The following is a 15,425-nucleotide window of genomic DNA, read 5'->3' on the forward strand; positions in this document are numbered from 1 at the left end:
ACAAGCATCAAAGGCAAAACAGGAAAGAACAATTACCCCCATCAACAAATGGTGACATGAGAAGAGACAGAAAGACTTTTCCAACCCAGAAGACATTGAGTTAGACCAAACCTAGCTACTTTTCTGCCCATGCAATAGAAAATTCCTCATTCAAGATGAATGGGCATTCTATCTTAAAAATATCATCAGGAATTCCAGATCACACTAAATAAATTGGTCAACATTTCCTGTTCACAAATTCTTTAATTTGATGATCTTTAGGATCATCCAGTTCCACCCACCCCCCCTATGGGCATGGACACCTCCCTCTAGACCAGGTTGCTCAAATCCCCATCCAGTCTTGAATGCTTCCAGGGAGGGGGAATCCACAATCTCACTGTCCCAGTGTCTCACCACCCTCACAGTACAGAATTTCTTCCTGATACCTAGTCTAAATCCCCCCTTTTACAGTTTACAGCCATTTCCCCTTGTCCTGTTACTACACACATTTATTAAAAGTCCTTCCCCAGCTTTCCTTGCTTTGGTCTTCTTTCAATTGCTACTGAAGAAGCCAGTCTGGTGAACTAAAGGGTGCTCTAACACCTCTGATGTGTTATTTATTTTCATATGCACTGAAGTCATGCTTCATGGACTGAAACGAAGATACAGCTGACACCCACATATGGCAGCTGCTTGAAACAGGATAGTTGAGGTCAGTATTGTCTATTTTCTTCTCATAGTGTCCCATCTTATAGACTCACTAGTAAGATGATTTAGTAGTTTTTGAAGCAGCTCCTGAACTATTACACTTTTTGACCCAATGGAAAGTGAAATCAAAGTTGGTTAATCAATCTAATATATTTAAATAAATTCAAATTGAGATGCTTCACAACTCTGGGATGCAAACTCTAACTATTCAAACTCTGCTTCAGAAGCATGTACTGACAAACAGCAATCTTGGAAGGGGGACAGTACAGAGGGGAATTTCACAAGTTCAACATCTAATTTTAATCAAGGGCTGCAGGAGAGTTGGAGCTCATGTAACTTGGGTTATGCTGTTGCAGCTGAGCTGAGACTGTCTCAATGATTTTGCATTCACATTGCCAGCACACTTTATTTTACACTGGCGAAACACCAGGTCTTTCTGTAGGAAAACCACCCCGTGACATTGCTTCTGGAAGACAACCACAAAACCTAATCCCTTAATCCCACTTGAGAAAGCTATTTTAAATGGGAAACAGAGTTATGCTCACTTCCATACTCACATGGCTGATTCTGATCTAAGCTATGCCAGTACAAATTGAAATGCACACTATAACACGGTAAAATTTGCTGGTGATCTGGTCCAGATACTGTAATTCCCATCTGTGTACCAAGTGGCTCCATACTACGCTGACAGATGCAACCCAGACTCAAGAGATGACACATATCACATTACTGGTGAAAGCAGGAGCTGAATCAAGAGTTATTATTTCAAAAGAATTAATTATTTATTTGTCTAATTAGACATCTCTCTACCTACATACCTATTTATTTACTTATTTATTAAGAACTTCTTTCCCACCAATGATATTCCCACTGTGGTGTTAATGATGAGTGTTCAGTATTGTATCTACTTGCTTCGAAAAAGCCTCTCAGTTTTTTGGTGTTTATTTTTTTTTCTTTTTTTTTTCACATTCCTTAATTGATAAGATACTATCAGATGGATTTTGTTAACTTCTGTTTTTACTTCTTATTTTTATTCTATATGAAATAACATTTTATTGGTCTTAGGGACAAACAAGAGCAAAAGTGCCTCAGTTGTCAAATCAGCAGTGATACGGAGACCCAGAATCATAGCCGTCTTTTAAGTTACTCAAAGTAGTGATATCCCTGAATCCTGAGTAATTTTGCAATGGAGGACATTGCATGTTTATGAAGGCTTAAGAGATCTGAGCCTTATGGCAAGGATTTTACATGAAAATGTAGATAATCAAAACAGCATGGAAAAGTAGGCAAAATAAGCCCAAATTTCATGTTCTTAGAAATGATAAGGACCAAAACCTTTGTCTTTCATTTCACATCTTTGGTGTGGGTGTCATCAAGATGGATTTGTCATCTTTTCCTTATGCTATTTAAATGTGTGTACAAAGCCTTCATTGCTCACTATATGTACTAAGTATTGTGGAAAGGCATATAAAATTAGAACATCTTTAGGGAGAACAAGGAAATGTCTACTATGGTTCTTAATGGCTTGCCCAAAACAGTGATGACATTTAAGTAGTATTTATAAAGCATATTTAGGTCCTTGACTACCATAAAAAGTCATTATAAATAATATCCTGTGGTGTCTTCTGAGGTTATATTTTTTAATCTTATATATAGGTGTTTTTATAATAGTTTTTTCCAGAAAGGCAGCTTCAAACTAAAGCAGTAAGCAATACACAGTTCTACTGTTGTAATTCAATAATGAAACCATCAGTGACACTGGGACTACATGGAGGTGAATTCTTGAGCCTAGAAGAGAGCTGGGAGGTCATGTCTAATATATTTTTGTTTTTATTATACTATATTTATATTTTTAAATCCTTTGCACAGGGTTCATTTTGCCTTATTTTAGCCATTAAAACTGATGAAATATGTACACTTGTGAAACTTTTTTTCACTAACTTTTGAACCATATCTCAGAACATGAGGAATCTCTCCCCTTTTAACCATCTTTTTAAGGTAGATGGATTCCAGCCTATGAGTTTAAAATGAGTTTATTATTTGGATTAGTAATGCATGATGGTTTTGTAACCAATTTCCACGAGGCGAAACATAGAATGTCATGGAAAATAGCACTTATTAATAGTAAGGGCCAGATCTGATCAAACAGAATGCAGAGAAATGTTGTGACTAAACTGGAAGCAGTCCCAATGCACTGTGATGCAGCCTAGCACTGAATCAGATTGCTAGAAATGGAATAGAACTTACCAGTTCACCCCGACTATCTTTCTTGCAACTCCTAGGTGTTTTTCTTGTGAAATTTTAAGTGTTGTCTTAGTTAAATGTATTAAAAAGGAGTCCTTTTTTTGCAGACAGAGATTTCAATGTGAGAAAGAATTATTAGGACAGGTCTGATCTAGAACACATGCATGACCATTTCACCTAAGTAATCTTTCATTTTGTCAGAAGATGGTTGCAATAGGAAATTGTTGTACTGGTGCCAGTAGTACTCATAAGAAGACTTGTAGAGTCTGCTGTGCATTTTGCTGTCCAGTGATGGCCATTTTAAGCATATTAATTATTGAAAAACTAGATTAGGAGTATTCTATTCTATTCTATTCTATTCTATTCTATTCTATTCTATTCTATTCTATTCTATTCTATTCTATTCTATTCTATTCTATTCTATTCCATTCCATTCCATTCCATTCCATTCCATTCCATTCCATTCCATTCCATTCCATTCCATTCCATTCTCCTCTCCTCTCCTCTCCTCTCCTCTCCTCTCCTCTCCTCTCCTCTCCTCTCCTCTCCTCTCCTCTCCTCTCCTCTCCTCTCCTCTCCTCTCCTCTCCTCTCCTCTCCTCTCCTCTCCTCTCCTCTCCTCTCCTCTCCTCTCCTCTCCTCTCCTCTCCTCTCCTCTCCTCTCCTCTCCTCTCCTCTCCTCTCCTCTCCTCTCCTCTCCAAATTATTATTATCCCAATTCCCATAAAATGAGCAACTCCTAGAAAGGCAACACATATCTTCTTCTTTGCTTCTAACAGAAACTTATTTATTTATTTTGTAAAGAAATAACAGAAAAAAAATAGTTAACAAAATAAATTGGTGTTCCAATTCTTTGCCAAAATGACAGAATTGTGAAAATGACAAGAACAACAAAACATTTGAAAAAGAAAGATGAGCAAAAATTTTGCCATTTTTGTTCCCAGTAGAAAATGAGTTTTTGAAAATCAAGAAAGAATCAAGAAAATTTTTAATAAGTCAGTATTCACACATTTTATTTGCATATTTTGTTTATTTTTATCAACATCTGTAAGTAGCTTCTGTTTAATATTTGTAATCGCTTTCCTGAAACTCAGCTTTGCATGAATTGAAAAGAGATTTTCAGGAAGTAAATGCATTAATACGTGGTTTGGAATCACTTTTTATTACAGGTCCAATAAAATGTTGATTAAAGTATCCAAGGAAAGTGTAATAAGTGAATTTAGGTCCTCTCTTACTACTTTTGTAAAAAAATATACTTTCCTTCACATTTTCATGACTTCTTTAATTTATCATTTAAACAGCACTGTAAAGTTCAGTGGAACTAAACAAAAGCAATCTATTATATTGCATGATGAGCAGAAAAATAATGTATTTATACTGCATGTACTTTTTTATCTTTAAAATTCTGTAATTTTAAAAAATTATCTACATACAGAATTTTTTGTTGTTGATCAATGGATAAATGTATTAATACAGACATACATCCCTTTGTACATCTGTAACTTACTAAGATTTTTTGATGACAGAATCTAAAATGTAGATTATTAAATCTGTATTATAATTTGTATTGAACACAGGAATGCTCTTCGAAAGAGCTAAGGATATTACCTTTATTCAGTATGACAGTACTCCTAACTTTGGTAATGAAGTTCCTCATTATGACCATTAAAATTTCTTAGTAAATTCAACCTTTAGTCTCATTGTTTTTTAAGTTCTTTGTCCATAGATCAGTATTATGGCTCATTTCAACGTTTTGAATGACAATTTTCTTCAAACAAAATTGAAGAATAGACTCAGAATCATGCCATTGTCACAGGAAGACATTATGAAACACTTTTTCATGCTTTTATCACCACTGTCATTAACCATTTGTATGCATAAGGGCACATAGTGCACACCAAGCACTAACCTGTCTCTGTTCCAGACTAGAAAATAACCACTTAAAGAGAAATCACAAACACTACCTTTTACTCTAAATACATAACCTGCTCAGTGGTGGTGTTTGGTAAGACAATACATCAGTTTCTCTAATGAAAAAAGATGTCATTTAAAGAAATCAGCTTTATTATGTCCCAATGACAAGCATAATTAAGAATGTCTGTCTCTGAAAGGCATAAGAATAGAAGGAAACCTTTTGTTCACCTGAGCACACTACCATCCTTGACCCATCCAAGTAACTTAAGCCCTGGCTGAATTGGACAAGGACAGGTGTAATTGGGCCCCAGTCTCGGCTGCTTCCAGCCTTGCAATTACCTTAATAAGGATGTCTGTGGAGGGGTCAGTAGCTAGCAGTCACTTTGGCTGAAGCCTTCTCCAGCTGTCAACAGAAGAAGAACAAGGAGTCCATTGGGTCATAGAAAGAGAAAAAAATGAATGCTGGTAATTGATCTAGTGACAGCAATGTCTGTCCTGAGACAAGAGAAATGGGCAACTGCAATGAAACAATTGATGCCAAAAAGAAAGAAAAGCCCCCATAGAGTTGGGATGTTTTTGAAGTTATGGTATGGGGAGGATGTTATATGAATTTTAAAGTGCATGCAGTCATGTTTTAAATGTAGACATTACATTCATCTATGCGCTCTCAATGTTGCCCTCTCGATTCAGTTCTACAAAAAGAATTGAACTGGCCTTTGCATTGGGTTTTTAATTCTGCCCTCTTCAACCCACTCCCTCCAAAAATACATGAAGGCACCTGTGTTCTGTGGCCTTTGTGGTAGGTAGGGATCCACAGGTAATGCCGACAGATGGACAGTTATGTTCTCTTGTATCTGTCTAGAAATGTTCCAGATCTACCCTTGAAAATAGTTTCCAAATTAGTGGTGTGATTCACAGTGTGTATTTGGAGCTTCATTTTTTCAGGTGGGCTGAAATGTAATTTTAGCTCACCTTTCAAACTCTCTGTTCTTGTGAAAGATTTTAATTAAATATAGCTTTTAATCAATTAAGTGGTAGCTGCAAGTAACATGCTAGTGCTCTGAATATATCTTTAGAAATACCCAAACTTGCAGAAAATGCAAGTTCAAATACCAGCAGGGAAGAGACAGTCTTTCATCCTGCCTTTGAATTCCATGAAATTTCCTGTCTGGGCTGTACATCAATATCTTGCCTAGACATAAGAGACGGTCTTTTGAAAACAATCCATCCCTCCTCCCTTTTCTATATGCATGGTAATTCAGGATAATAGAAATAATAATAATAATAATAAATGGAGTTAGGATTGTAGCTCTAAAAATGGAAAATACCCATTCACTGCTGGCAGAACTTACATGTTTAGAAGGGGTGTTGATAGTGTTGGTAACAACTGTTATTTATCATCACTTCGAGTCAGGGACTAACTTAAAGCGTAGATGCCTCTGTGCATAATTAAGCTTATGGATACTTGTAATAATAATATCAATTATTAGTACTGTTTATAGTTGAGTTTAGTGACTTGCTGAAAAACATTTTTACGAAGATGTAACAAATGAATCACATTTATCCCAGCTTAGACACCTGAGATGTAACGTTTATCTATCAGGTAATCAGCCTACAACCTCCTCACATACATTTTAGAAAACTAAATATGACTGGTAAGTAAGAGACAAAAGAAATATCATTGTAAAATAAATTTAAATGGAGTTCTCAGTGGATCAGTGGGTTATGGTAGGTATAATCAGAACAAAAAAGGTGGATTTTTCAGTCTGAAGTGCTGTTACTGTTCTATATTAACTATAGAGAAGGAGGCAACAGCAACATGCAACTGATTCAACAATAGGCAATTGATTTGGGCTTTAGTGTGGTGGCTTAGAATGAATTGCCACAGAATCATAAAATGGCTTTGGTTGGAAGGGACCTTAACACAATCTAATTCCTACCCCCTTCTTTGTACAAGGTTGCCAGCTACTAGATCAGGATGCACAGGGCCCCCCATCCAACATCCTGCCTGGAGAAAGCTTTCTTTTGACCCTTTCAAAGGTCTAACTCTGTTTGGACAGTGAATCTAGAAGAACTAAGAGAAGCTGGCAGAGTCCTCTCTGTAAATAGTACATGGTCAAAGTGGCAGCCTGCAACATGACCAGAAACAAGCTTGGCTTTTTTATGGCACTCTTTTGAGTGAAAATTAAGTGGCTGATTGTCTTTCCAAGGGTACAATGGCCATTGCACTATTGTTAGCAGAGTCAAGGAATGATGCTACATCTAACTTCTCATTTCATGGCTTGTGCAATTTCAATCTACATGGAGGTCCACAACCACCAAAACGAGATCTTCTATCACTTCTCCAAATGTATTTTCAGCAAAGTGGCAAATTTCAAGACTATGCAGTGTGAGCCTCAATTTTATAACTAGGTGAATTTAGCCACACACAGAGTCCCTTAAACTTAGTGCCTTTGCTGCTGACAGTCTGTAAGTAGTGATCTGCCTCATGGGGAGGACACCTCTTGAGACATCAACTTGGGGAACTGGACAAGCTTGCTTTGAGATAGCGTCATGGCTTCACGGTCCCTATAGCTGCCGTTGCACTGGCAGAGGGAGTGCATAATAATAATAATAATAAAAGTTGGCATGCTGTATTTTTCTTTTTCTCACCCTTCTGCTACAATGCTAAGGAAGCTGGAATGATTGCTGGCTACAGGAATGATGGATTTATGACTACTGCTGACGCCTTTTTTCTTTTGTGAATCAGAAATTTTAAAAAGCAGGTGTGTGTCTCCTATACAAATAGCCTGTATTAACAAACTGTGTTAGGATTCAATCCACATGTTGGGACCCATGCTGGGCTTAGTTCAGAAATCATGTATTTTTCCACTACTACAAAAGCTCACACACTAGTCAGTCTTTAGAATTCCTTGAGGAAAAACATCTGGGAATTGAAGAAAAATGTAATTTTTTGGGGACTCAACCTTTTCTTATGCCACGATATCCTTCCCCCCCCCCTTCTCCCCCCTCACCCCCCTCCCCCCCCGGCCCCCCCACCCCCCCACCCCTCGCAGATTTTACAAATTTACTCAATGGATTCTATCAGGTGCTCCTTCTTCACCTAAAACAGTATTTTACTTTTGGGAACGGAACACATTAGAAGAGTAATCTTGCTTTGGGGTGATGCATCTCACTTAATTTCTCCGGTACAGTAATTGATTAAATTAACTTTTGTACATAAAGAATACATTTGCTGGTAGAACAAAGAGTAAGATCTTTATGCTGCGATACACAAACCTGTCCAAGAAACAGGGCACACATAGAAACCTCACCGCAAGTTTAAAACTTTTATTAAACCCATTCAAAAATTAAATGAATTCACACAGAACTTTTCTTGTGCACATGTTCAGAGGGATTTCAGAAATTTAAGGCAATGTCTTGAAGCCCACATTTGACTGAGTAAAAATTTAGAAAGAAAATCCAAGAAAGGGAAGGACATAGTGAATGACTTACTATTTACCATGTTGAAAATGTCACTTCAGCAGTTAAAAACCCACACAGAAAAACAGAGCATAACAACCAAAATAAAACCACAAAAAATACAGCAGTGAATTATTTAATGTCTGGCCAAAGTACCAATAAATACAAATAGCAAAGAGGGAATTAACAGAACTGAAAGAATGACGAAGCAAAAGTAATGCAGATTGAGAAAGAACCATTGAAGTGAAAACATACCAACATTGGAATGGACTTTCACTCATTAGGAATGTACAGACTGTATCCTGAAGTACCCATAGTGTGAAAGAACTTCGTTACAAAACAGTGCAACTTCTGGAAAGCCAGGTGATGGTCACTTGCATTTATTCACTGCATCCAGGTTTTGCTTTTTGTTTTTAATGTATCTCACTTTTCCTACCAGAAATTAAGCCGTTTTCTTCCTGTTTTATTTGTTTGTTTGTTTGTTTGTTAACTTTTCTCATTGGGTTCTTTTGGCAAAAAGAACCTGCTATATGTTCCCACTGTGCCTGGGGAAAAAGGACCCCCATATCTTGGTCAAAGCTCTCACAATTGCTGTAGGAACAACACTGCCAAATCCTGTACGGAATTGAGTTAATACACATATTGATCCTATAGACATGATACATCTGTCTGCCAAAATAAGAAATAGCCATGATGTCTCTCCTTTTTTCCACTGGCCTCTGTTCAAGTTTTCCAAAACAAGCACTGAATAAGAAGGAATGACTTTAATAGAGTGACATATAAACTGCTTTTCCTCACTTAATCATTATAATGGAAGGCATATGGTGGAGATATTGAATACACAGTAAATAACCACATTGATAATTTATATCCCTATGTCTAAGAAAATTCAACAGTGCCAACCTAACTTTATATCAGCTACTAGTTCAAGCTAAACATACCTTATATATACCTAATATATACCTAATTTGCATGGATAAAGGTTTTTTAAATTTTTATTTTTATTATTTTTTGCGTGTGTGGAGAAACCTACTTAAAGTAACTTTAATAACTAAAACTGGATGATAAAAAACTTCAGATATTCCTTTCTGTGCTTCTACACTGTCTTCAGAGTATTGTATGTATATTCATGTCATAACTTAGAATAACAACTAGTGAAATTATATCTCTTATTCAATAAAGTTACAGTTCAAAACAGATTTCATTTACTCTTCAATTACTTAAAAAGCTAGAGCATTACTGATGTCACTGGAAGACTCCTTAAAATCAACAGGAGATAGATGAAATGTGTAATGCACCTATCATAAAAATGCAACCCACTCTCAACCTTTCACATTAAACTAGATTTGCTGTCACAGGTGTCTCTTTTCAGTTTCTCAATATTTTCACTGCAGGTAGAGATAATCCAATCTTAAGGACTTAAAAAATCTGATCTTATTTTCTTTCCACCTAAAAATCTACTTAAGAACAATTCTAAAACTTCCAGCAGTGGGAAATGAAAACAGTAGTATAAAGAACAGTGCACAATGCCTCAAACTTTCTCTTTGAGCAAGAAGAAGCCAAATCTGTCCCTGAAGCTGTGTACCTACATCAGTATGCTGCTGACCACAACACAGTCTTCCTACTGCCTACATCAGTTTGGGTTATCCTGAAAGTGGAACCAGTGGAGCTTTTGGCCAGTTGCATATATATGCATGTGAACCTCCATTCAGTTCTCCAGCCTGTTTGTGCATGTATTACAAAAAAGTCTGTTTTCCTCATTCAGATTGCAGATTGGAGGATGCGTGCTTTGTGATCTACTCAAAATTGTGTTTCATCTTCATTGTTCTGTGGGTGGTCCTCTCCACTGTTATTTATTACCTGTTGATGACAGAATGATTGGTTTTCTCTTGGGGTTTTCCTTGGTTCTCGTTGTTAAGTGTTGGAAACAGTCCAGCAAAATATTTTATTCTCGGAATCTGCTGATTTTTCAGTATTTTATATGGTTTGGAGACTTGAAGTGGGTTTCTTCTCATCAACTTCTGTGAGCATAGGTTTCAGCTCAATCGGTAGATTAAGGCATCTATTTTTAGGCTTTGGCATGCAGGTGTCTCCAGGCAAGATAAATATCTGAGCTCCCTTCTAGCCAATGGAGATCCAGACTGCACTGTTTGTGGGGCCTACAGTAGGTGATGGCACACACAGGTAGCCCACAAAGGTGTCTGCTCGTTGCTTTTTCTGAAATAGCCAAGAACACTGTGGGAATAACAGGGAGTCTACAGACCCCACAGTGGCAGAGTGAAACCATCTACTACTTCTAGTTCAGCTTAGTCTTAGCCATCACAAGTCTTGCTCATTTGAGTGTACTGGGCTAAAATAAACAATATCTGCCAACCAAAAGCTGCTAATATATTTGTTTAAATAACTTCTTAGTAACTCCTTCAGGCATTCCCAGTGGAAATTACAGATAACTACAAATAGCAGAAAGTGCTGGACAGTATTATGATAGGCTTCCTTAATAAATATAACTAGCCAATACAAGATAGCTACAGAAAGAAAATAAGAACACAGAGGATTACAGACTTGATGCAACAGGCTTAGGTAAGTAAGTAAGCAAATTGTCCACAAAAGCGTAAGCAGCTTTCAGCTTTTTAGAATCCATGTTTTGAACTGTAGATAATGTACACATGGGAAGGTCATGTACATTTTAAGAGTTATGAAAGCTGTTTCATACAAAAATCAAGGAATTCAACTGAGATCTTGAGTCTGTGAAAAGTAGCAGAGCTCTTCCCCACACAATCAAATTGAACTTCTGTATGAAGGTATTTCATAAACTTTAGTGAAGCTTCTTCACCTCAGTAATATCTTAGTGAATATCTAGTGAATATCTTAGTGTTGTTGCTTTAAAAACAACAACAACAAAAACAGCTCTTAGTTCTTCAGCACTTTCTGTTTCTGTTGTAGAAATTATACATGAACACTGAGTATAGATTTGGTTTTGCACTGTGTGTAATTTATAACTCACTTGAGGCTCTGCATCTCATTAGTTCTGGGTGGGTCTCTCCCACCAGGATAAACAAGCTTCATTTCATGGTGTTTTGGCCTATCTGATTTAATATTGAATGGATACAGTGAGACTGATGACATGAAAATGTCCATAGGCAAACCTGACAGGATTATTCAGATACTATAAGAGGGCTGGTGGTCTTCTTCCTTACTTCTTACCAGTTCTAGAGTGGAATTTTTGTGATTTAGATTCTCTTAACAATGTTTGACAGATCATTCATGTTTTAGCAATCAGAACATAGCACAGGCTTTGATCAGGACTCAAAGTCTTGGATCAGTTTGGTCTGAACTCTCTATTTCAATCTTGAAGGAAAAAATGTATTAAAAAGGCAATAAATAAACAAAGCCCAGCAGTACTAGAACATAAAGAATAGGGAGAACATAAGAAACAACCAACTTACAGATATATTTTGTCCTTTCCTTTCTGAGTTCTGAGGACATTGCCTGCAGACAGCACAGCCTTGATCAGTGCCTTGTCCTGATGTGCAGGACTCAGTCAATGGAGTGTACTGACAAGCCATTAACCACTGTGGAAAATACATAATGCTGGATGTTTTTATGGGAAAGAACATAGATAATTTCATCTTCATGACAAAATATTTGGCATAAAGTACCTTAGGAAGTGCTAATGGAAAACAGTGAAGGAGAAGGAACTCATAACACCCATATTGCTTTTTGTTCCTCAGAGTGCATCATAGGTTAAGAGGTTTTAATCTATGAGGGTATATTCATTACAGGTATGATTTTTCCTTTCAGGTATGAGTGCTTTTTGCAAATCTTGGTTGGTCAGGAGAATGATGAAATATTGAAATAGACTTGCATTGGCATAAAAGACTTGAACTCAATCTTTATCAAAGAGAGACTGAGCAGTGATTTGATTTGACCTTGTGAACATCTACATGATAAAGGTACATTTGATGATAGTTTTCTTAGGCCAGCAGTCTGAAAAAAAAAAACAATCAAAAAAAAAAAGAGCAAGAAATATTCAGATGGCAAACAAGTAAGCTCTAACCACAGGACCGTTCAATAATCAGAACAGTAAACTGAAGATTTCAAAGATGTTTATTCTTTAATGCTAAGCACTTAAAAAAATAAGGACTGCATATTTTTTTCCCCTCAAGGGTATGCTTACCTTCAAACTGGACTTAAGATTGTCTTATGGCATGAGCTGTATGGTGAGTCAGACACCTGTTAGCAACTCAAGAGACTTTCAGCAACTTTCTTCTATGGTAGATTGTCTCTTAATATAGAGGCTCTAGGTTGTCGAGGATGTGGCAGTTGGTTTGGTGGATTTTGCTCTTTTCTTTCTCTTGGGAGCAGAGATAGCCTAAATCTTTTCCCTGAATGTCTGTTCAGTCAAGAACAGTAATGAAATGGTGGGATCAGAGAGAGAAGTCTGAACAGACTTTTGGTACTATACCATTTCCCTTTCACACAGTTATACCTGAAATCCATAATCTCAACCAAATTGTAGACAACATTGTTTACGACTACCTTGGAGAAGACAGGGCTTTTTATTTTATTTTTTATTTTTTTAAAGGTTACAAACATATTTGTACATTTTTATGCATTAATTGCCCCTCTACTTGTTTTCTGATCCAGACTGCAGCACTTTGGTCCACTTTTCTTCCTTATTAAATGCAACCACTCTACCCTGAATGTGCTAACACACAGGTGTTTGTTGGCATACCCTAAAGGAGGGATATGCACAGGGAAGATCACCTGGCTAGAGGTGGCAGGCTTCAGGGTAAATGCCCTCTGAGCCAACTACCACCTGCGTTGGTTTGCCTTGGGTCTCTGCCATGGATCATATGCACAATTGTGTGTCTGTGTCTCATGTTCCCAATTGTCCTATGGAGATGGCAATATTTATTTGGATTTCTTCATTCTGAGGATGATCTTCTGTGAGAATACATATAACCCCTGGCACAAAAGATAATTGTAGAAAGGCAAATGCTCTGACTTTGTGAAAAGGCACATGTGGGTTTCTTGGAAACATGATGACTTAGAAGACTGCTTTCTCCTTGAAACAATGCAGCCTGGAATCCCTTCAAGGCTCTTCATGTGAACACTGTAACTGCAAAAAGCTTAGGAGCAAGCATGCACTGAATTACAACCTCCTCCTACAGGATCTCAAAGTTCTCTTCTAAAGAAGCTGCTCGTTTTGCTGCTGAATTAACATGATTAAACACGACAGGTCTGGCTGGGCTCATCCACATTGTCAAATCTTGAACAAAAGGCATAATTTTCCTATTTCTTACAACTCCAAATAGTCTGCTTATGGAGATGGCAATTACTCACTAGCAGTGTAACTCAAGATCTTTCCAATGTTTACATCTCTGCATGAAGCATACATTTACATGGCAACGGCATGGGACAAGACATGTCTTTTAATTTTCCCATCATAATTCATAGCAGGATCTTTTGCCAAAAAAACACTGGAGCTGATTACCAAGTGTGACTATGATTGGATCATTTAGCAATTTGAGTTTCCACACCTTCTGTGCGAGGCTGGGCTTTGTTTTACTTAAAGCAATAATTGCATTCTAATTTCATAATATGGGCCACGGTTGCTTCATCTCTCTGTGCCTTCAAGGAAAAGAAAAGGTGCACAGAACACAACAAATATATTTTTAATTAATTTTTTAAAATGAGCTAATAAAAGTTTACCTGCTTCACAGGTGTGCTTGGTACAAAGCAGCTTAATTATCATTCCCACAGTCCCTGTAAGAAGGATCACAAGGGGATTAGCCATTGGTGCTATCCCAGCAATAATGAATTAGACTTTTACGAAGAACAGAGTTTAAAAAAGCATTGTTAGAAGTATAAGCATGACAAAGAGTTTTGAATAAAATGTGTTGCAGTTTTGTTTTAATAGTATTTAATTCAGGTAGAATTTCAAAACGGAGTGGAAATGGATAATTTCAAATAAACCTGGACTTCATACTGTACAGCACTCAAAGTGGCTTCACAATTCCTCCAACTCATAAGATGAAGAATGGAGAAGATGAAGGCATGTATCTCATCCTACTAGGGTAGTCAAAATCATCTTGGCGACTTTCCACCTTTCTTCTCATTTGGAGCCTTAAAACATACACTTTATCTCAAGTGTCAGAGTCATGTCAGTTTATCAGGTCACATAACATGTGACAGGTCATGACATGTCCCAGCTAGTGTAGGTTTCCATTACATTACTCGTTGTCATCTCCAGTGCAGCAGCTACAAGTTACCAGTCTCAGGTATTTCATGACAGATATAATTAAGCAGTTTCTACCTCCATACTTGAGCACAGCCTGGAAATGTTGACAAAGGGGAAATGAGCAGATGGGGGCCTATTGTGTGATCCTTTCATTTCCATGGCCTTTAGATCAGGTATAGTACCGAGCTAATTCCTGACAGCAAAGCAGAACAAGTTATCTGAGAACAAGCACAGATTTTCCCTCATTTAAAAAGCTATGAGTCTGATCTCATTTTTGACGTTCATTTTCCAATTTATTCATAGAATTAGAAGCATAGAATCATTAAGGTTGGAAAAAGCCTCTAAGATCATCAAGTCCAACTGTACACCTATCTCCAATATTACCCATTAACCATGTCCTTAGCTCTTGTGACTTGTCACTTTCATAGCATCTATGTTCTCTGAGGGTGTTCAACAACAGTACTTTTCTGTATTGATCTCTGCCACAGACCTCATTTGAGGTGATCTCTTTGTTTTTCCCCAGATAGACACATCTTTGTCTGTTGTGTACCCCTATCATACTGGTAGTCTGGAAATCTGGTAAAACCACCTCTCATTTTGGATCCTTCATATTCCCAAAATTATAACTACATGTATTTCCAGAAGTTTTTAGATTCTAAAAGCTCTTCCTTTTGATGTTTTGCAACCAACCTTCTGTGCATTCAGAGGTATGAGTCCATGCTAGTTGAAGACATATGCCCTGAATTTCTTATAATGTGATGAATTTTTGCTCTGTATGAAATGTATTGATATGAGTTAATACCAAGTAGCTCTTCATACATTTCCTGGCCTCTTGCATTAACAGTATGTCTTTGTATTTATGACATTTTTCTGTT

The sequence above is a fragment of the Excalfactoria chinensis genome, chromosome 1 (genome assembly GCF_039878825.1).
Source record: "Excalfactoria chinensis isolate bCotChi1 chromosome 1, bCotChi1.hap2, whole genome shotgun sequence".
NCBI lineage: Eukaryota > Metazoa > Chordata > Aves > Galliformes > Phasianidae > Excalfactoria > Excalfactoria chinensis.